The sequence below is a fragment of the Parasteatoda tepidariorum genome, chromosome 2 (assembly GCF_982258835.1).
Source record: "Parasteatoda tepidariorum strain Cologne lab strain chromosome 2, Ptep-v5.0, whole genome shotgun sequence".
NCBI lineage: Eukaryota > Metazoa > Arthropoda > Arachnida > Araneae > Theridiidae > Parasteatoda > Parasteatoda tepidariorum.
The window spans coordinates 84,382,546-84,403,955 of record NC_141756.1 but is presented as its reverse complement, the minus strand read 5'-3'; the positions used below and the strand labels follow the sequence as shown (position 1 = coordinate 84,403,955).

The 21,410-nt window shown below is 32.3% G+C and overlaps 1 long non-coding RNA gene across 2 annotated transcripts in view; it reads left to right on the top strand.

Moving 5' to 3' along the window:
• The first annotated feature begins 5,159 nt into the window (after positions 1 to 5,159).
• The window catches only part of LOC107453683 (uncharacterized), a 191,067-nt gene continuing 174,816 nt past the window's right edge, over positions 5,160 to 21,410 (top strand). The window contains exons 1-2 of one of the 2 annotated variants that reach the window (XR_015431427.1): positions 5,160 to 6,046; positions 20,333 to 20,437. This is a non-coding gene — a long non-coding RNA (uncharacterized LOC107453683). Of the gene's footprint in view, positions 6,051 to 20,332; positions 20,438 to 21,410 lie in introns of both variants that reach the window. The other variant, XR_015431428.1, reaches the window with a different exon arrangement.

Sequence of the window (21,410 nt, the reverse complement as noted above, 5' to 3'; positions counted from 1 at the left end):
TCGAATTTTGCTTTAACTTGCTTTTCATAAATCAATTAAAACCCTAGAATTTTTAAAACTTAACTATAACTAAAGTTATTTTTTTATTGCATATATAATGATTTTTGATTAAATGGTTACTAAATCTAATTTCATAAAAGAATGCATTAATGTTTTTGACTTTTTGGATGCGTATTCCATTATTTTAAAGCTTTATTTAATTATTTGCATCTGTCCCAACTTCATTCAATCGATTATTTTCCGACATTATTTGTCGTGTATTTAATATCAATTTAGCTTTTTCTTTTTCTTAGTATTTTTATTCATGTTTTGACGTTATAAATTAATGTGATGCATTATACTCTATGCTCTTGTAAAACTTAATAGCTTGTTCGTTTTTAAAAGAAAATTTAATGAATTTAGAATGATCAATAATTTCAAGTTTTGCCTCTAAAGCAATATTTAAAATGCATTAATGCATTTGACTTTATGAATATGTATTTTAGTATTTTTTATGTCAGATTAAAATATTTGCGTCTGTTTAAAATTTAATCAATGAATCATTTACGGACATTCTTAACCGTGTACCGTCGATTTTTTACTTTTGTTTCTTCCGGGTCCAACGCAAATAAAAACTTTATTTTTGTACTTAACAAACAAAACAAGAAATGCGGAAATTTTTGGGATTAAAAATAGTTTGTATTCCTCTTGAAGGTATTTTAATAGTTGGTAATTAGAAACTTTGTTACTGCCAACCACGGAGTTGTTGTAAACTATTGTTCAATCTCGTTACGCGGACTTTTCAAAGGCCGGGATAGCCTGGTCGGTAGGGCGCTGAACCCATGTCAGAGAGTTCGTGGGTTCGTACCCCGCCGGCCGAAGACTTCCCGTGTAGTAAAGTGCACGTTAAATCTGTCGAGTCGCAAAAGTCCTCCATGCTCCCATAACAAATCAAAACCTCTGGGGGTACTGGATTGGAGATCGATCGTGCTCTGATTTAGGTCGAAATTACGATCTGTGGATGAATGAATGGATGTATGAATGGGTCCGCCCTATAAATAGGTGCGATGTATGGTGTGGCAGAAGTCGAATTCTTGGCCATAGATGGCGCCACTGAAAAACAAGAAACTCACACTCTGCCTTAAATTTGTTCGGTTTCACCAAGCAGACTTGCCCGTGTGGCAAGTGGTATTAGAACCAACCAACACGGACTTTTCAGGGCTCTCTCATTTATTTAGTTATTATTTATTTATAAATACAACATACACTTGCAGGCTTTGTCGGAACTGAATTAAAGTTAATTTTAACAAAATTGCTTTAAAAAATTGTTTTTGATGAAGTAAATCTTGTACAAAAATCCCTGCTAATACACCCTTAATATTTGACGTGAAAAAATTAAAAAAAATGTTTTTAATCGGAGGCTGAGAGACATTATGTTACATATGCAATACTTGATTAAAAACTTCATTTGCTTCAAAAATATACAAATTGAAAATGACAATCGACATGTTTCAAGCACTCAAAAACAGGCTCCCATTTTCAGGACTTGCCAGACGTGAATGAGAAGAAACAAAAGTTATTTGAAATATAAAAATTAAAGTTGCCTGAGAAAAATTAAAAAATGAGGGTTAGAAAATGCGTTTCCACGAGCTGGAAATGCGTTTTATTCTGATTTGCGCATCTCCACCTCTCCTGTTTTTTTTTCGTTTTTTTTCTTCTTCTTTACATCATTTTTCTTTCTCTGCTACGTCCCGCAGTGATCGTTAAGACACGGTTCCCAGCAGATCACCGAAGTCAAGCATCACTGGCCACGGTCAGTGTGCGGGTGGGTGACCACTTGGATCAGTTTGCGTAGGGACCGAGGGTGTGCGGTATTGGTCCTCGTTAAACTGTGCTACCGTAAAGTGCTCGATTTCGCGCAGGTCGTCGGGCTACCGAAGCGGGGGTGCCATCCCCTCCGCAGAGGATCAAAATTGTGATGGCATGTCTTCGGATCATCCTCCGGGATGTTTCCCAGACCGTCGCCATTAGCCCATTGCGCAGCTCTAGTGCGACGAAAATTAACAATCTTTCTCGGCTACTGTGGTTTTTCTAGATTTGAGATTTGCTTCACCCCAATTTTTGGGCATTTTTGCGTTTCTTATTATTTAAAATCCCTTTTGTTTCTTCTCATTCACGTCTGGCAAGTCTTGAAAATGAGCACTTGTTTTTGAGCGCTTGAAACATGTCGACTGTGATTTCCAATTTGTATATTTTTGAAGCGAATGGAGTTTCTAATCAAGTAATATCTTACCTCTTCAATTTCATTTGATTACTTATTTAATATTACATATGCATCTGAAACTAAATGCTAATAGCACATCTGAAGGAAAAATGTATGTCGATGTCCTTTAATACTCAAGTATAAGAGAATCATTTGTAAGAGAAATGGAGTCCGTCTACAAACAGAATGTAACGCAACTATATACTTTTATGTATTAAATAAATTTAAAGAAAAATAAATGACTTTTGAATTTATTTCATCTTTTTTTCTTTTTGTATAAATGCACAGCTTTCAAAAAGGGGTGGAAATATCCTTGAGATATTTCCGAACAAATAATGATGCCCAAGGAATTTATGAGTTCGAAGCAAAATACTGTATCGTTATTTCAAAAGGCATAAAATCCTAAGGTTTTTATCATTTTTCTTTTGCCTTCAGACCATGTCATATATGTCAGAAGTATTATGAGATGTGAAATATGCTCATAAGTCAGTGTGATACATGGGGTGGTATTTATCTTAGGTGAAACTTTGAAAAGTACAAGAAAGAAATAATGTAAGTGTGAAAATGATTTTCCTTGCAACTTTACACATAAATGTGTCACATGTTGTATTTTTCTTTTTTGCAATGTAATATTTATAAATCATTTTTAAACTCTTTTCTCTTACCGTTTGAATTCTGGAAAAAGCAGAAATCTACCTTTATAAAAAGTGTGTTTTTGAGGTTGTTTTGTGGTTGACTGGTGTAAAAAATACACCCAAGGTAGAAAATGTAATTAAGTTTTTCACCAAATAAATAAACCTCATGAATGATCCTCAACTTCAACCTCATTTACATATCATAAAATCTATTTCATATATAACTCAGTATTACTTTTAGGTGAAATCGGGTGAAATTATTTGCACTTCAAATTTGCTTATTCGCTTGAAATATTAAAAAATTAACCTGCGCACCTCGAAAACAACCTTTCTAAGCTGTTGGTTCTGAGGTAGATTTTTATCAACTTCTAAACAACCTCAATTGAGAATAAAACAACTTCATACACCTTGATTATAGGTTATGATGGTTGATTTTCTTAACTTCAAATAAACCTCAAATCAGCCTTAACACCTCAGAGAGAAAACTGCAAGTTTGCACCTAAAATTGGTTCTACAGTGATGGTAAGGACACGGTTCCCAGTAGCACACCGAAGTCGAGCATCACTGGCTGCGGTTCATGTGTTGGTGGGAGACCACTTTGATCTAAGGGACCGAGGGTGAGAAGTATCGGTTCTCGAAACTGTCAAACTGTTCTACATTAAAATGCGCTCATGTCATCGGGCTACCAAAGCGGGGTACCATCCCTCTGCAGAGGATCAAAATTGCGATGGCATGTCTTCAGATCATCCTCGGGGATGTTTCCCAGATTTTCTCCAGTAGCCTATTATGCAGGGCCAGGATAGTCTGGTTGGTTGTACACTGGGCCCATGTCCAAGAGGTCATGGGCTCTATCCTCACCGGCCGAAGACTCCCCGTGTAGTAAATGGTGACTGATGCACATTAAATCTGCGGAGTCTCAAAGTCCTCCATGTTCCCATAACAAATCATACCTCTGGGGGTACTGGGGCTGCTGGATTGGTTCAAAATTACGAGGCTACGGAATCGAACATCAGTAGTCGTAAATACAAGATTGAGTCGACTGTTCAACGACGGTTATAAAATAAAATTAAATAGCCTATTATGCAGCTTTAGTGGGATGTAAATAAAGTACCTACCAGAAAAGGAAGTAAATTTTATTGCTACTGATTTTATAAGGCTGTGATGTTAATTAGAGACAGGTGGTTTGGTGGCGCAGTTGGTTAAAGCGTTACCCACACCGTTGATTGGAGGGATGGGGGTAGTGAGTTCGATCCTGACAGCTAACAAAACAACCGTCGTGTAAACGCTAAATCTGCCGTGGCTGACAGTCCACTCGTTGGTTGTGGTGTGGAAGTTTGGAAAGAGGGGTATTAGTTTCGGCGTTGTCTACTTTATCAGACCAGGGTAGAAATTACGTGGCAATCCTTCTGTCGCCGTTAAGAGATAGAGCCTTAAAAATAGGTATATGCTTGGCAATGGTTGGATGACCATTAAAGTTGTTGTAGTTGCAGTTAATTTACGTCGCACTAGAGCTGCACAATGGGCTATTGGCGACGGTCTGGGAAACATCCCTGAGGATGATCCGAAGACATGCCATCACAATTTTGATCCTCTGCAGAGGGGATGGCACCCCCGCTTCGGTAGCTCGGCGACCTGCTCGCGAAGTCGAGCACTTTACGGTAGAACAGTTTAACGAGGACCAATACCGCTCACCCTCAGTCCCTACGCAGACTAATCCAAGTGGTTACCCACCCGCACACTGACCGCAGCCAGTGATGCTTGACTTCGGTGATCTGCTGGGAACCCTGTCTTAACGATCAGTCCATTGCGGGACGGATGACCATTAAAGAGAACCAATAAAGACGATATAGAATTTCAACAAATTGTGCATTCCTACCATTTTAGTTTAATATGTAAAACTAAACATTTTATTGGAACTTAAAAATCTCATTTTTAATTTTAATCCAATTTTAGGTGAGGTAGGTAGGTACTTTATTTACGTCGCACTAGAGCTGCACAATGGGCTATTGGTGATGGTCTAGGAAACATGATCCGAAGACATGCCATCGCAATTTTGATACTCTGCAGGGGGGCTGGCTTCCGTGCTTTGATAGCTCGATGAGCTGCATGCGAAATCGAGCACTTTACGGCAGACAAGTTTAGCGAGGACCAACACCGTGCACCCTCGGTTCCTACGCAAGCTGATCAATGTGGTCACCCACCCGCTTACTGACCTCAGACAGTGATGCTTGACTTCGGTGTTCTTCAGGGAACCGTGTCTTTACGATCAGTTCACCGCGGGACCAATTTCAGGTGAAAACTTGCAGTTTGAGCGTCAGAGATCCAAGTGCAGTTTACTTTTTAGAATATCTCTTTTTTCCAATGACCAACTGTGTTGACATTTTACTTTCTAGAATATCTGGCTTGATTGATTTGATAAAAGAAAAGCCTATTCGTCTCAGGCCTCTTATGGCTGTACAAAAAAACTTAGATATCATACAAAAATTAAAACTCATAAGCAACTAATCACTTTTGAACTTAAAGCAAAATTAATTTTTTGCAAGAAAATTTGAGTCACGTTTAGAGGCTCAGTTGTTAAGGTTTGGGAAGAAAGTAGATAAAAGAAACCGAAGACAAATCCCAAATATTCTCATGGGATTACAACTTCATCTTAAAAAGTATCAGGATGCAAAGTAAGCTGTATTTACCAATAACTTGCCTGTGTTATTCTACTCACCCCCATGTAATAGTTGCTCGACGAGACACCTCCTATAGTTAATGAACTTTCTTTGGAAGAGTAGCGAGATCTGGAAAGTGGTGGTTGCATTTACCATTCCTTTTACGCCTTCATTTATAACTTTCGAAATAACAGCGTTGATTCACTTCGTCGCAAAGAATTTAGAGTTTGGAGAGAAGAAAAGCAATTTGTCTTTTGAAGCGAAGCAACTTTGTTGATTTATAATGATTTTGGAAGAGCGCGTTTTGGTTGAAAGTGTTTCCAGAATCGTTAATGTGGAGAACTGTTTACGATTTCGACGGAATTGTCGTAAAAGGTTTAGATCACGTTTTGAGTCAACATTGTTTTACTTACAAGTCCTTCTGGTGAAGTCTCTAAAACTCTAAAATAACGGCAAAGTCTTATGTTGAATAGAGAAATTGAAAAGGTTTCTGTCTCGAAGATCATTCGAAAGTGAGTAAGGATTTTTTTTTTTATAAATTTACTTTCATTTATTCATTTTCCTTGACTATTTTATTCATTTTCCTTGACTATTTTATTCATTTCGTTGATTTACTAGTCAACTTTGTTTAACTTACGAATCCACCGAATGAAGTGTCTAAATTTTTTAAAAAGTTACAATGTTTTATGTTGTATTAGGTACAAAAATCAAAATTGTTTATGTTGCTAAGATCATTGAAACATTCGAATGTGGTTAGAGAATTTTGTTGTATATTTACTTTTCTTTGTTTCATTTATTACGTTGTTTTACTAGTCAACCATAAAGTACAAACGAATTCGTGAAGTGTCTGAAGTTGTAAAATAGTTAAAGTTTTGTTTCGCATTAAAAAGAACAATTTAAGTGTAGATCATTTAGGTAGAATATGGATAGCGAGTTTTAAAAATTGATTTATACCTTTTTCTTTACTAACTTTATTTATTACTTTGTTGTACTAGTCTTGTTCGTTTCACGTAGAAATCATTTAATTGAAATATTTGAAGTTCTAAAATTGTTGCAAAATGGTTATACTGAAAAGAGTACTTTGCATCGTTTATGTCGCAATCTTTGAAATACTAGAATGGTATAGGGATTATTTCATATATTTACTTTTATTTTTCTTTACTATTTAATTCACTACTGTTTTCTACTAGTCAACTTGGTTAAAATTATGAATTCTCCGAATGAAGTGTTTTAAGTTATAAAGTTTTGTATTGCATGTAATAGAAAAATTAAAATTGTTTATGTTCAAAAATCATTGAAAAATTAGCATGTGGACTGAAATTTTCTTATATATTCTTATTTTTCTTTATTATTTCCTTCATTGCGTTGTTTAACTAGACAACTTTAAAATACTTACGATTTAGTCAAGTGTCTGAAGTTCAAAATTATTACTAAGTTTTGAGTTGCATTAAACCGAACAATTTAAGTTGTTTATGTCATTAGGATCGTTTGATTACATAACTTGCTATCCACGATTAAGTAGAACGTGGATAGCGAGTTATGCAAGAAATTGATTTATATTTATTTATTTATTTTTTGCTTTTTTATCCATTACTTTATTTTACTAAATTTTCGTTTTACGTAGGAACCCATTAATTGAAATCTTCGAAGTTCTAAAATTGTTACAAAGGGGTTATACTGAAAAGAGTACTTTGCACCGTTTATGTCACGATCCTTGAAATACTAACATAGCATGATATAAGGAATAATTTATATATTTACTTTATTTTTTTTGCTATTTAACTCCCTGCGTTATTTTACCAGTCAACTTTGCTTAAATTATGGATTCTCATAATAAAGTGTCCGAAGTTCTAAAATAGTTAAAAAGATTTGTTTTGCATTTAATAGAATAATTAAAATTTATGTCGCAAATATTATTGAAAAACTAGCATGCGGACGGAAAATTTTCTTGTAAACTCTTATTTTTCCTTACTATTTCATTCATTGTCTTACTTTACTAATCAACTTTAAAATACTTGTGATTTAGTCAAGTGTCTGAAGTTCTTCCTTTTTCTTTACTGTTTCATTTATTACTTTGTTGCTCTAGTCATGTTCGTTTCACGTACAAACCCTTTAATTGAAATCTTTGAAGTGGTGGTTACAAAGTGGTTATATTGAAATGAATACTTGAAATTTCTTATGTCGCAATCCTTGAAGTATTAGAATGCGTATATAAGGACTATTTAGTTAGTTTACTTTCATTTTTCTTTCCTTTTCATCCATTTAGTTGTAATTTTATTGATTAGCAAAATAAGATGATATACAATAACAAATTAATGCTGTTTGAAATCTTGCAGTTAACTAAGCACAATGAAACTAAAATTTATTTACGTTTGTTAGCCTAATATGAAGGCTAGTTAGACTCAGTTTCGGATGATAATTAGTTTGACTTCAAAGCTCCGGTTATTTTCAAAGTATCTTAACTAAATGACATTTAATCTAATCTTAGAATTGATAGTTTTACGTACCGTTTAATCAACGTTATTAACACAGAGTTAAATTAAGAAGAAAAAAAACATACAATAGTAACAGCGATGCCTTAATTAAATACAAGTTTGCTTTTAATATTAATATTTTATGAAAATTTGTTTAACTATTTGCTGAATAATTTTTTTTTCGCAAGAGTTTGTGTAGGATAGAAATTAAAAGTGATAAAGAGCGGACGAATTCAGTTTTACAAAATTTATAAAAGTATATCATCAAAATGTACTTTAAATATGTTACAGGATTACATCCAAGCTATTTACTTAAAAATTAATATAGCATCAATTTAATCTAATTTTTAATCCTATAACTCAACTATCACAGCTATTTAAAACAAAAGTAGCCACTTCGTACCGCTGTTATATTCTGTCAGTATTATGCAATCCTTTGGATACACGTTTTCATGTTTAGAAACTTTGTCTGATTTTAAGGATAAAGTGTTAAGTGTTGATTTTAGCTAAATAATGCTTAAGTGTTTTAAGTGTTCGCATTATACAATAACATTTATATGTTCGAATATTTTTATTTCGTGTTGAATAAGATGGCGAGAGGACATTCACTTATTATTTAAAAGATATTTTTAAACCTAATGGCTATTCTTTTCATTAAAAATTATTCACCGAGAGCATATGTTTTCAGGGATTTTTAAGACATTTGATTGAATATCTGCTACATATTTTCAAAATAAGCAAAATATAATGAAGTAACAAAATAAGTGTCAATACTGAAATATATTATACATCATATATTAGATAATACTTATTTAACTTATCGTAAATATAAATAGTTACTGAATAGGGTGTCCCGTTAATGCTGCGACAAACCTCTAAAGGATGTAAAGCACATCATGAGGATTAAGAATTACCTAGGAAACCAGGACCAAAAATGTCATCTTATGCTGCTAGAGGCGCTTTCCAATTATGGACATGTTGTTCGTGTGCCTTTGAACTTGCACCTTTATTTTTCTGAAATATTTTAATTTTATGTTACTATTATTACTATTTTATTCTGTAATCATCGTTGAAGAGCAGAACCTATTTAGGGCTTACGACTACTAATGTTCAACTCCGTAGCCTTGTAATATTGAACCCAATCCAGCGGACAAGGGAACTCCTGGATCAAGCATTCGGAGAAATTTACCTCTGTGTAGGACTTTTTGATGGAACTAACCCGAATTTGCGTTGCATGGTGAGGAAAACCGTGAAACCCTCTCACGGTTAGCCTGACGCGGAATTAGAATCAATAAGCCATTGCCGGGAACCAGCCATTGCATAACAGAACTATATGCAATCTCAGATGATTACCTAAATCCTATACCATAATGATCTTTTTTTTAACTTGCAACGGAGTACAGTAAGGTTTTTTAGTTTTTCTTTCTTTTTCTTTTGTTGTTTCAGGTTTTTCGATTTTTACAGATATTGAAAACTTTTAAAGCTAAATTTCAAATTTTTGTTTTCATATTCCATATCAAAAATACATTCCATGAGGTAGGATATTGTTTTAGTAAAATGAGGTGAAAAATTAGTTAATCCAAGGTAACCTCACCCAGGGTGGTGACTTTATGACTGGATGGAGACTTAAGTTTTTAAAATTTTCTTTAACATTCAGTATTCAGATTTAATTATCGTATTAAAGAAAAAGTATATAGTGCATCAGATATATTTTGTAGAAGTATTCACAGCTTTACACTCGAAAAAAAAACGGTAAATTACGGTAAAAAGCACCCGCACTATGGACCAGTAATTTGTCTTACAGTAAAATCCGTTTTACCGCAAAATTGCACAACATATTTTTTACAGTAATATTTATTTAATTACAGGGATTCAGTAAATATTACTGTTAAAATTACAGCATATCTGATTTTATTGTTCCGTAAAGTCTTAAATTAGAAATGAATTTTATGGCAAAAAAGACACTGTCAGTACTTTTTACTGTATTTTTGTCAAGAATTTTTTACTGTATACAGTACAGTTCAGACAAAATAAAAATAAAAGCCAAAATATATTAAAGTAACTCAAATTAACGGTATATTTAATTTTTTTTTCTTCAGAAATTAATGTTTTTTCTTATTCTTAAGTAATAACGAATGCTATTGAGTGAAATGATGTGTAAAAGACACTTACAAGACAGACACTTAAACACTCGGCTAAAGCAAAACGCTAATATAAACTTATATAAAATGAATGAATATTAAAAAAAAGACACTTAAAGACTAGGCTACAACAATTAAAGGACGGTAAATGTTTGAAATTTACAATCTTTTAATTGCTATAGTCGAAGTTTTAATCGAAAAGAAAGAATATTATCAAAAACAGGCAGGTAAAATAAACTAAGAAAATAGTCCATGGCATTTCCGTAAAAACACCACATATTGTCTATGTCTTATTAATGTAAAATTTTGCTAAGTTTTAATAATGCCAAAAAAGGAAGGAAAAAAAAAAGAAAATGAACTGACAAACAAGCTATTTCCCTTTCCGTCCGAAATAATAAATCAGTTTATATTTATAAATGTACATTTTATAACTGTCTAAAAAAGGTTGCTGTTTTGACACTTCAGACTTAATAACTAGCTGTGGATTTTAACTTTGATTGATTGGATTTAAAAATAAAGAAAGAAGGATGATCAAATTATTCACGTCTCATTTCAAAATCACTCTGAATGTTGGCGACAACTAGAAATTCTTTAAAATGGTAGAAATTTTTCAAGATTTTTTTTCCAATAAATATAATAACAATGTAGTAAGACAGAAAAATTGGCCTATCATTCACAAATATTTTTATAAATGTTTTCCTTTGCGAAAAAAAATAGAATCATCATTTATACGTGAAGAAAGTGGAACTGTTTCCATTTTTAGGACGATTTATGACAGATATTTTTTTTTTAAAAAAAATAGCGTCGCTTCCCAGCATTTTAAGGAGAAGTTCAAGTAGAATATAAACAGGCATATTTATATATTTCAGAATATTTCAAAGTTTGCTTCGAATTTAAAAAACTGTGTTTGACAGCTGTGATTAGTTTTAAAATAAAAACAAATTTAAAAAGGAAAGATATTTTTTCCATAATGAGAACAAAAAGGTATGGTCAAAACTACCAGAATAATGTATAATTTACCGTGTTTCTGGCTCTATGGAGCACCAAAAAGCTCTAATTTTCATCGAAACGCTTTCATCATGATCCCTTAGAGCATAGCTCGACCATTTTTATTCATTGAAATGTACTTTTAAGTTTTGTGTTTTTACAAAATGCACGTGAAAAAGAACTATAATTTCGAAAACAAGAATTTCTGGTAAAATGTTACCATATGAACGGAAAATTTGCTAAATGAATGCTAGGAAAATTAACAATGTAAAGTTATTTGCAACCCAAATGAAATCAATTACGTAAACTGATTGCTGTTTATTTAAATGAGCACTCTGCATATGAAAATGACACTCAAACTTTCCATTCAACCCAAGTTTTAAAGCAATTGGAATAAAATATATGTGAATAAAGACTCCTAATTAATATTGCAGAAAAATTCAATTCTATTTAGTTCCGTGAAAATTAGTTTGTGTAACTTGTTTTAGAAATCAAGACAAAATAAATAATAATTTAAAAATAAATACTTTGAAATAAGGCTTTATGATGATGTTTGAGAGGAAAATTTCAAAATTTAAACAATGCCTAAAAATGTTTTTCTTCCTTCTTTTTTTTTAAAGTATACATTTGGGCATTTTTCTTATTTTTTCTTTTATTAATATCTTCGTTTAGACAAACAGTTTTCTTACAAAATTTTAAGCAAATATATTGTTTTCCCCGTAACATTAGATTACGGACTTGATTAGTTTTTAGCCTTCCAATATATTTAAATCTAGAGGTAGTCAAAGATTTTTCTCATTGATTCCACGTTGGCTTGGTCAACTAAAGGAAAGTTTTTTGCTTCGTGCTTCTTATAAACAAAACGTTAATATAATTGAAATTTTATTTTTAAAACATCTATAAGAAAAATAGCCCAGAAGCTCATTGTAGTTTAATTCATGAAAATAATCTGTATTGCAGTTGATATTATGAAAAAATACTACCAGTATCGCAGAAAATTATTACTGTTATAGTTAGTTTGCAGTTAATTTATATCTCTTAAACCTGGTAGTCGAATTCATGGAATATATCTGCAACATTACATTCATTAATCCGAATTTGTTTTCGAACCCCACACAGTCAGTCAGATATTATAATTGTAAAAATTCAGCTGGTGGCAAAAGTCCTGTCCTCTTAAAAGTCCTCTAAATAACGTGTCAGATCCTTTCTAACTTTGCAAAGAGCAGCAACTCTATGTGGCATGAACTCAACGAGTAGTTGGAAGTCTCTCATATGCTTATTGATCCATGTCGCCGTATGTCCGTAATTTTGAGAGTACTGTGGGTGTAGGATTTGATGCGAACTGACCTCTCAATTATATCCCATAAATGTCCAATGAGAATCCTGTCTGGTGTTCTAGGTTGCCAAATCATTCGATGGGATTGTCCAGAATATTCTTCAAACCAGTCGCGAATAATGGTGACATGTCACCTTTTCATCCATTGTTTATGAGTATGAAGTCCATGAATGGTTGCAAGTGGTCTCCAAGTAGCTGAACATAACCATTTTCAGTCAATGATCGGACCATAGGATCCAGTTTATGTCATGAAAAAGCAACCCATGATGCTGTACTCATTTGCATGCTTTGAGGATTTCTAACACCAGACCGATGAAGTTTTGAGGATTGTTAAAATATTTCTGCAGCTATATGAGAATTAAGAGTCAGAAATAAATCTCCTGTCCGTTATTTAATTGTTTAATTTAAATATGATCAAACTTTTAAAGTATATCTTTTTTTTCTTCATCTTTTGCAATATTTGACCAAAAATTATTTTGAAAAAGAACCATAATTTACAATTCCCTTAAAAAATTTGACAAATGACAACAGGGAATGATCAAATTTTTTATTAGGTAGAGAAATAATTTCGAAATTTCGAAACGAAAAATTTTACTCAAGAAATCTTAATTAAACAAAGCATGTTTATTTTTTTTATAACCGTAGCTTAACAGAAGACCCAATTTTATGGGTTTACGACTACTAATGTTCAAATCCATAGCCTTGTAATTTTGAACCCAATCCAGAAGGCAGGGAAACTCCTGGATCGAGTATTTTGAAAAATTTGTCTTCGTGGAGGATTTTTTCTTGGAGTTAACCCGCATTTGCGCTTCATAGAGAGGAAGACTACGAGAACCTCCCACTGTTAGCCTGACGGCAAGGGGACTCTAACCCATGATCCGTCTACCACTGAGGATATATTAGGTCAGCACTGTAGTTGGTGCAAGCCGGATGAGGAATTTGGGATTCGAACCCAGTTCGCTGCATTGGAAGGCTAACGCTCTATCCCCTGAGCCATCGCGGCTCAAACATGTTGATTTAAGAATATTTACTCCTACCACTTAATCTCTCTTACAAGTTTAGTTAATTAACATCATCAATGGTTCGACAGCCCAGAGTGGGCCTTGGCCTTCTTAAGAAGTTTTTTCCAGGCTAACCTCCTCCCTGGGAGTGTTTTCCAATTTTTAGTTTTTTAGACCAAAAGGTTTTCTTATAGGCCATCTATCCATCACATATTCGGCCTGCCTCTTTTTCGTGTGACAACCGAATTTAGTTAATTAACAAGAGTTTTATTAATTTGTTGATAGACGAAGAATTGAAATGATAATTTATTTATGTACAAATACAACATGAATTATAATTTTTAAATTTATAACAATTGTCTTTTTTGCTCCTTAACATTCTTAAAGGTTTAGAGGTTAATTTACATCAATATTCTTTTTTAACCTAGATAACGATATAAAATGGTAATAGGTGTAATACAATGTAGCCTAAATTATCCAAATTTCTCATTTTAAAAGTAACAAATTGTTATTTTCTGTTCTTTTAATACTAAGTTTTAAAAGTTATCTCTCCTATTATTTGAAAATCTTTTTTAATGAATAAGCAGCACTTAAATCTTGAATATTCATGTTGAAATAGCTGCATTCTCTAGAGTAGTTCTATACAGTTTCCTCTGTAAATAATTAATCAGCTAAAGAGATAAAAACCGAGTCCTACTTTATTAATATTCAGCAGATCATCAATCAATAAGATGCCTTCAAGTTTAAAGTGCAGCAACTGGCTGAGGAATAATAAGTGAATATTTCATGTTTTTAATTAGATTGTCTATAGAAACAGTAAATACGCTTTTATCAAACTAGTCTGATTATTTATGTTGAAGGATTGATTTGAAACGGCTTTGTTATTGATACGCCTCATTGTTTTCAGCAGGGAAGCTATTAAGAAAATTTAAAGGAACTATTTAAGAAGTTTGACCTTAAATGAGAGGCTATTTGGGATATAGATATGAGGTTATTGAATATTAAGCGTTTTCTTCTTTAAATTAATGAATGCCATGTCCTTTCTGATAATCCAAACATCTGGCTTACTTTTAACAGCTATTTCCTTTTTTAACTATCGATAAAGTAATTACTCAGAAGCTTTATTATTACGCTGAAATATTGATGATTTTAAGTTTAAAAGCTAGTGTACAACTTTGTTAAGTCTCAAAATAAGTCAATAATTATTTTCAAACATGTAACAAATTGTGTTTCGAAATAATAAGTATTTTTTGAAAATATTAATTAAATGCGTAAAGTTATTTTTTAATTGCCTAAATGACGTTGCTGACAATATAACTATTCCTTAATATGTTGATGATTTGTTCTAGTAGTGATAATTACATTCAACAGAATAGTGCGTCATGTGACATTCCTGGTATTGTAAAAAGTTGATATGAAGAACATAATGGAAACTTGACTTTAAAGCATTAACCTCCATATTCCTCAATCTTGAAGAGTATTTGTGGAATGGCAATAAGAGTCATTCATAAAAATCTAGTCTTACTTAATTGCAATATGCCATTTTTCAAGCAGGGACTGGAATGTTACAAACAACTTATTGACATCCCGTAGAGTCTTGACCAAGGAGAATCAAAACTGCAATAAAGATAAAAAGTGGCCTCGTGAGATATTGAGGTGGTGTCGATAGTAGATAAAATAGTCGTTCAAGTGTACACCAAGTCGTTGTTATGCTCACAAATGCTGTTAAAAATTTTAAAAAATTAAAAACAAATTTGAAGTACAATCTATAACGTGTGTTTTTGTTTCGAAACTGCTAGTTCTTTTTATGCAATATAGCGTGACAAAGAGCGAAATGTGACAAGGCAGAAATGAGACAATTTTTGAAAAAAGGGAGCAGGGGGAGTAAAAATATTAAAAAATCATTCAATCATTAGGGCATGACCGGGATAGCCTGGTTGGTAGTGTTGGGCACTGGGTCTATGTCCACGAGGCCATGAGATCGATCCCCGCCGTCGACAAAGTCCTCAACGTTTCCATAACAAATCATACCTATGGGGGTAATGATCCAGGAGTTTTCCTGTCTTCTGGATTGGTTCAAAATTACAAGGCTCGGAGTTGAACATAAGTAGTCGACTGTTCACGGACGTTTATAAAATAAAATAAACAAAAATCATTAAGACATCATTTACGGATTACATGTAACATTTGTTTCTTTTCTCCAGGAAGATTCTATTAGGTCATCATTGTATTTTATTTATTTATTTATTTTTTAATTTCAAAATATAACATATTCTACTGATAGTTTACTTAAATTTTGGAAAATTGGCAAGCAGCCAACAAAGGCGAAATGAAAAACCTAAATCAAATAGGGATGAAGAGTTAAGAAGCAAAATGGATAACGTATAACTTCTGGTTAACATCCCTCACAGTACATCGACTGGTCAGTCTCCGGCTTCAAAATGGATGTTTACCTTTCCACGCAATTGCTGGTTTAGTAAAATACAAAACGTCAGCCTTTTCTTTCAATTCTTATCTTAGTTATTGCTAGAGACCGATGTACAATTTTATTTCATAAAACGCATGCGGTACGGAGTTAACTTATTTTAAGACATTTCTGCTATCTGCTCTGCTCGATTGTAAATATTTTACCAGATTTAGTTTATTGCTTTTCTACTGGGCAAAATTTTTTTTTGTTTGTTTTCTGTTCAATAAGATTATTTTAACGGAATTGGGATATTTTCGCGACACCGATTCGCAATCGGTTTCTCTTCCCAAGCAACAGCTTCTTTTAAATGATATTTTTAGTACACTTTTTTGGCGAAATGTACAAGTTTAAAAAATGTTATATATTACAAGGAGTCATATAAACGATGCCACAAACTTCTAGGAATTGCTCAGGAACCCATGTCTGGCATCGTCGCCGTACGCCGCTAAGGCCATGTCCCTATTATGATGTGTTTCTTCGTGTGCTTCTGAACAGGTCATAATAAAGAAAAAATGCACCTAGACGTGCACGATGACATTTCTGGTCATGAGTTTCTATAGAATTGTAATTCCGATGATGTGCGCTAACCTCCATAGAATTGCGTCGCAGCATTTACTAAACCCTCTGTAAGGCCTGGTTTCTTAGAACAGGTCGGCGTTACAAAACGTCAGCTAGAAATGAGCGCTAACCCCTGATTGGTCAATTTGTGAGCTAGACAGCATACGTCATCGAACGACAGCATACGTCATCGTTAACGACAGAAGCAATGGCGGACAACATCCAACAGAGCATTGAAATCAGCCAAGATTTTGATTTTAACATTATACGTAGCTTCTTCTTCCTCTTCAATTAGCTAAGCTATAATGTGCTTTTTCTTGGACAAAGTCATTATTTGTTCTCTAAAGCACTGGTCGATAATAAAAAAAATCAATGCAAATTCGAAATAAATATTTGTTTACGTTATTGACGCGTGCGCAATGCGAGATAATGTCTGCGTTGGACAGACTGCTCACGCTGAGCTGACAAAACAGTATTTTGTTGGCGTCAGCGGTACGACAACGTCCCGCTGACGCCTAGATACGGCGCTTGTCTTAAGAAACAAGGCCTTGATCTAACAAAACAGTATTTCTTGGCGTCAGCGGTACGTCAACGTCGCCAGATAAGGCGACGCCCAGATAAGGCGCTTTTCTTAAGAAACCAGGCCTTTTACATATAACATTTTTAAACTTTTACATTTCGACAAAAAATAATCTTAAAATGTCTGTTTTGTAACTAAAGGAACAGAAATAATTTCAGATTTGAAATCCCCACGCCCAAATTAGGTAAGATCATGTATTTGTATAAATGTAAGGGAACATTAGTTTCCCAGTGTTATTAGTTGACAATGTAACATGTTCTTCTTTTCTCCGAGAAGATTTTTCAGCCGTCCTTGTATTGTTCAGTGTGAACAATTATCTTTTACAAAACCTAAGCACACTAATACTTTTGTATAAAAAGGCTTAAAGTAAAGATAACTAAATTATATATGAAAATGTTGATAAAAATTTATAACTCCTAATGATGACATATGTTTAAGAAAGTTCTAGGTGTAATTGAAATTTTGTATCATCCTTAGAGATAAAATGTAATTTATCTGTTTCTGAATTTTGAAAAAAAAACTTAGTGATGATGGAATAAAATATAAAATTAAAAATTTGTTGCTTAATTTTAGAAACGCTTTTGAAACTTTCTTCAGAATTGCTTCTTATTAAGTAACATTCATAGGGAATTATTTTTTCAAACCTCTTTACCTACAATCTTATATTTTCTAAAAAAAGTTATCTTTATGGAAAAATTAAGCAAGTTCGTTTTAGGTTTCAAGAAACTATTTTTAATTTATTCCTTGAAATTATATCTTTTAATTTAGAGAAAAATATCAACTTCTAAAACGTCATCTGTGGGTGTTAAAGTACAACAACACAATTAGCAATTCTCTTCATTATAACTCCACATTATTTTTGTGTTTCTTCCCGTTTTGTCTTAAAGCAAAAAGAAAAAAGAAATGATTGAGTGTATTGTGCAGTTTGCTTAATTGAAATTTCTGAGTAACTTCTTTCTTTCTGTTAGTTTCTTTTTTTCAATGTTTACAGAGCTATTTAAAACAGACCATTTGTAAAAGTAACAGACATTTTTAATAGAGTAAGGTATGTTCTTTCTTAAATATATATTTTTTATAAGTTGTAAGCTAAACACAAATTCTCTATTAATTCTACAAAGACAAAAACAATTTCCTGACGGAAAGCAAATTGTATTCTATTTTCATGAAACATAATTACTTATAACTTAAAAAGTAGCTTTTCTTGAAAGATAATTATTTAGTCACAAAGCAATTTTCTCAAACACATTTTTTTTTTGAGCCGATGATGTTTTAAATAATTATTTTTCCTTGCGCAGATATGCTTTTTATGATATTCTTTTGGAAATGTTAGATTTAGTTTTTCGCTTAAAATGTTAATATTTTATTTGTAAAATATTGATATATTAAAAAAAATATGAAAATGCTCTTCGATACAATTTTTTATTTAATATATTAAGTAAGTTTTTTATTACAATATTATATAATACTATAGAATATTTAAAATAATTATTCAACACATTACATTTGAGTATTCTGAGTAAAACTGTAGCTTAGCAATTATTCTGAACTACCTGTATACCCAATCTTCGTACGGTATGAAACAGAAGTGTACTATCGATAAATCAGTATTAATCAACACTGCGAAATCATGCATAAAAGTGAAAGAGATATACTGACACAATTAAAACTTGAGCAATTCTAATTTTTTTTTAATTTGTTGCACTTCCTGGTGGCTTTATGTTATCAGATTAACCAAAAATATTTAAAAAAATTCCTCCCATAAAAATAAAGATCAATTATATTCAGCATGATTTGGTATAATGCTATTTTGCCCGAGATCATTTCTTAATAGTAAGCAATTTCCATTATCAACAATTTTTCAGGGTACTTATCCCTTTGGGTTGGCCTTAAAAACCAATTTACATAGTACCAGTAGCGGGTATCGGGATACCAAGTACCTAGTATTTAGTACCTATTGAAACAACAGTTGACGTAATAGCTGTAGTCCCTAAATTTAGAATCCAAAATAGCATTTTTCTATGAGTGGCGTCGAATAGAAAAAAGCGTAAGATAGCATTTGAAATTCCCCTGCAACTCAGTTCTTGTTTAAGGATGCTCTTTTTATCGCATTGTACTTCATCTAGACTATTAAACAAGTTTTTAATGTATATATAGAATGAATAAAAATGTTCTTAATGTATTGAATGGATCTGGTTTGAAATTGATTTTTAAATACACATATTTACAGTCTAACGTATAATGTTACTTAAAGTTACGATAAAAGAGTTACGATAAAGAGATAAAAGCATTTGACAAATTTGCAATTGAAATTCATCATCACTTAGTTCTTGATTAGGGATGCATTTTTGTCGCATTTTGTTTCGTATTCACTTTTAAACAAGTTTTAAATATATAAATAATTAAAATATAAATTGACATTTGAATACAGATCTTTTGTAAAGCGAGTATCATTTGATAGAACCAAGTTTTAAACATAAAGAATAGAAATATAAATGGACATTCAAATACAGATCTCTTGTAAAACGAGTATCATTTGACGGACTTAAAAGTGACGTTTATAATTTAAATGGGAACTTTTAAAGAGGGTAAAAGAGATTTTTCAAATTATTCACGTCGACTAAAAGAGCAATTTTAACGTAAATGGTGCAACCAAGAAGCACAAATTAAGTTCATTTAGAAGATTCCCAACCGGGAATTCCTGCTTGAAGAGAGGTTAAGTAATTTTAAAGATAACCATTCGCGCCACGGAGTAGCGTCAAATGGAAGACAATCATTAGATGGATTTGTTTTAAATTCTATCAGAGAGAATAATGAAATAGATTCAAAATATATTTTGTCTTTACGTAGCATGACTGAATTGAGAATGTATATTCAAAATAAAAGTTTCACCGAGAATCAAAATCTGATTTATGGATAGATTCTTTCACAAGAATTGTAGAGAATTGGAAAATGCTTAACCCTCCAGTGGCCTTAGCTATTTCGAATAGTGTTTGGAAATTCAAGGGTGTTTAAGCTTTATTTATTCGAAAGATGTATCTTCAAAGTATTGTTCTCTCGGGGTGAATATTTTTGAATTTAGGGGTCTCCAGAAAGAAAGAACAACATTTCTTCTAAGTCAACTTACGGAAAATTATATGTATGGATTTTCCTTATTCGTTCAGTAATCTGTTAATATTTTTGAGTAATTTTTGTTTTATTTTATTCATTAAAATCTGTGTAATAAAATCTTCGCTACTATATTTTGCATTTTAAAGTTGTAGGTATTTTTAAAAAGCCCACGGAGTCTGGGTAGTGGTCAGAAAGCTAACCTCACGTCAGAAAGATGTCCTGAGTTCGAATCCCGCACAACCCATATAAAAGTAAGTTTTTTTTGAAGTCTGTTTAAGAGTAATAGGTGTAAAAAAATAAACCTGAAGTAGAAAATGAGGCAATGTTTGTACCAAAAGTAACCTAATATATGAACATCAATTTCCACCTTATATACAATTCATAAAAGTAACCTCATTTATAGCTCAGCAATACTTTTAGCTGAAATTGGGTGAAGTTATTCGCAACTCAGATATGCTTATTTGCTTAAAGAGTACGAAAAATAACCAGTGCATCTCAAAAACAACATGTCTAAGCTGGTTGTTCTAAGATAGATTTCTATCAACCTCAAGACAACCTTAAGTGCGATATAAAGCAATTTTATACTCCTTGATTATAAACGTTAGGAGGTATATTTTTAAGGTAGTTTTTTAAGTCAACTTCAAATAAACCTAAAATCAACCTTAACATCTCAGAAACACCTTACTTTTTTGCAAGGGAAGTAGAGGATGTTCTTTCATTCTATCTGTCCTTACTGTGAGAACAACTTTGGTCCATCTTATATGGTGGCCCTGAGTGGTCAACAAATTTGTCCTACTGATACCTGAATGGCAAGTGTCAATCGAGTAAGCAGTGGGAAAAAAAAGTATTTTTTGAATTTCAGCTTGGAAAAAACTTGAAATTTTGAAAAAGTTTTCAAATTATTTGAAACTTTATCCACATTTCAATGAGTTAAATAAAACAAAGATTATTGAAAAAAACTGACAAGTTATTAAGTAAGTATTCCAAACTTGTGAGACTCTGTAGGAAAACAAATTCCTTTTCCTTTCCAAAGGGGACAGTTACGAACTTAGGCATTAATTCAAAGTGCTGAATATTAAGTAATGAGATTTAATTGTGTAATAGGTAATAGAAATAAAAATTTGTAATAACACTTATTTCATTTTTGTCATTAGAAATATTAAGTAAATAATTATGCAACAAGAATTCTTTAACTAATTTTTTAATTTACTAATTGAGTAATTT